The following is a 2,451-nucleotide window of genomic DNA, read 5'->3' as shown; positions in this document are numbered from 1 at the left end:
GTGCGTCCCTTCATGTCAGTGTCTTTTGTGTCTTTCATTTCAGTCTCTTTTTTCGTCTGACGTCATTTCTTTATTCAATGTCTCTTGACAATTAATTTTACGCAGTCAATTTAAGTTCTTTTGCATCATTTTTGTCATATAATTAAATATTTCCCGTTTTCCAAAAGGGAAATATTTGTTAAAACGGGCTTTCTCCATCATAATTTTCCGTGTCAAAACGCCTTCCGTACGCCCTGACTGACGCCCGTTTTTAATTTCACAGCGAAAAATGCATCCAGTGAAGTACAAGTAATGTATCATGATTTAAGTCGACTGATAAACTATATATATAATATATGTTACAAGTTCCTTTCGGATTCTCAAGCCCGGTTATAATAAAACTATTACATGTTAGTAGCAGACCCGACTGGCAATTGTTATGTAGCAGATTGAAACATGAGTTTTTGCTAGAAAGATGCAGTTTGTTTTCAAGTTAAATCTTTAAAATAAATCAAACTGTGTGGGTTTCTTTACTTCCAAACAACCTACCAATAGTTTCGGACACTCCATAATAAAGGAAGATGGCTGTTCTTGTGGATTGACTTTCTGGTTACCCCATATAAACACGATGTGACATGAAAGTGAAGAGACATGATTTGTTGATTTTTGTTTGATTTCTTGACTCGTATATCTCATGGCAAATGGGATAGCAAATGACTTTCCATGTATTGCTTGGCTCTACATATGATACCTCTAACTTTGAACACCTCCAGAATGTTGAAAAAAGCATTTTATGAGATAAAAGTTTCGATTGTAATTTTCATGGAAATTTTTAATCGACAGATTTGACTTGGCGTCAGTTTTGTTTGGTTGATAAATCTTTAGCTTCACCATGACCGTGGGATGATTTTCCATAAACTTTTTTTGTTATACATAATCACTCTACACATGACGACTCCAGCCATGATTGGTATCAGACATTCAGAATGTTGGAAAAAAACATTTTACGAGAAATTGTTGATAGAAATTATATTGACTTATTTTTACAATTTAGGTGGTGTGGGTTTTGTTGGTTGATAATGTTAGGGTATATTGATTGTTATTTGTTGGAATTAATTACCAAAAAAAGAGAACCTTTTTTTGATAATAAATACTTTATTTTTTTCATGAACCGTGTGGATGGTTGACATCTTTCTCTAGTCTTGTAAACCAATGATACAAAAACAATGATACAGCCATGCATAATTTTTAAAATATGCATGATACAGGTCTACTGTTTAAAGCTATTTAAATGCTTTAAAACTTTGAGCCATATTTTTTTCTTTGTTGCTATTAAAGATAGATTTTTACTTTGTCGTAATGTAAATTTATTGTAAAGTTTTTGAGTTTAGTTCATCTGCAGTAGTATTTTTTCAGTAATCCTTAAATCTTGTGAATAAAGTAACTTTTAACCAGACTTATTGGAGGGGGGCGTACGGGGGTCGCAGACACCGAAATACCGAGGCATATTTCTTTGATTACCGTCAACACCGACAGCAAAATTTGGTAAAATCCTTATTTTGTCACCGCATGGCATGTTTGACACCGAAATACCGTCACTTTTTTCTTCAAACACCGAAACACCGACAGAAAAAAGGGTTAATACCGTCACACCGTCAAACCCGTACGCCCCCCTTATTGCCCTCATTATATTCAATTATATTATATTCATTATATGTATTCATTATATTTTTTTTTAGGACTGACAAGTATATATTTTTAAACACCAAAACAAAGCAAACAACATGCGAGTTCTTTCTGGACAAATATATATGTATACTTAATTATGTGTGCTTTTTTAAATATGTCAATAATGACCTTCATTTTTAAGGAAATATTTAGTCGCAATTTTGCGATTCTTGTTAGTTTATTCACATTAGTTTATTATTTTTCTCTCGATTTTCATGAATCATCAATCAAGCTATGAGAAGCGTTGTGTGTGGTTGCATTAATATGGAGTTTCAGACTTAGTCAGTTTTTGGTCTAAACTTTAATCAAATCAAATTCTATCAACTTCTCAACTTTTGTGCACAGTCTTTCACAGTTTCAACATACTGGCTACCTGGTATGTTGTTTTCTGCCTTTTTCTGTTCTTTCCTTTCATTAGCCCATTTGGCTCAGGCGTCTGGTCTTAGATTAATTTTTGATAAATTTCAGTTAGATTTCATTTTACTATATTTTCATGATATTTCTTGTGCGATTTTCACGATACTTTTAAGGTCGTTTTCTATCAATTTTCTCAAGATTTAAATCAATTTCTGTTCAATTTTCTCGTATATTTTTCGTTTAATATTTCGTCACTTAGTTTTGTCATTACTTTTAATTTTCAGTTTGAACAATCGTATTATTCACTTCACTCGAAGTTCCAAACTTTTTCAGTTTATTTCCCTGCACAACATTCAAACAGACAGTACATTCACGACCGTCAACATT

This window comes from Clytia hemisphaerica, unplaced genomic scaffold (assembly GCF_902728285.1).
Source record: "Clytia hemisphaerica strain Z4C2 unplaced genomic scaffold, Clytia hemisphaerica genome assembly, whole genome shotgun sequence".
NCBI classification, from domain to species: domain Eukaryota; kingdom Metazoa; phylum Cnidaria; class Hydrozoa; order Leptothecata; family Clytiidae; genus Clytia; species Clytia hemisphaerica.
The sequence above is the reverse complement of the archived record's forward strand: the minus strand, read 5'-3'. Positions refer to the sequence as shown.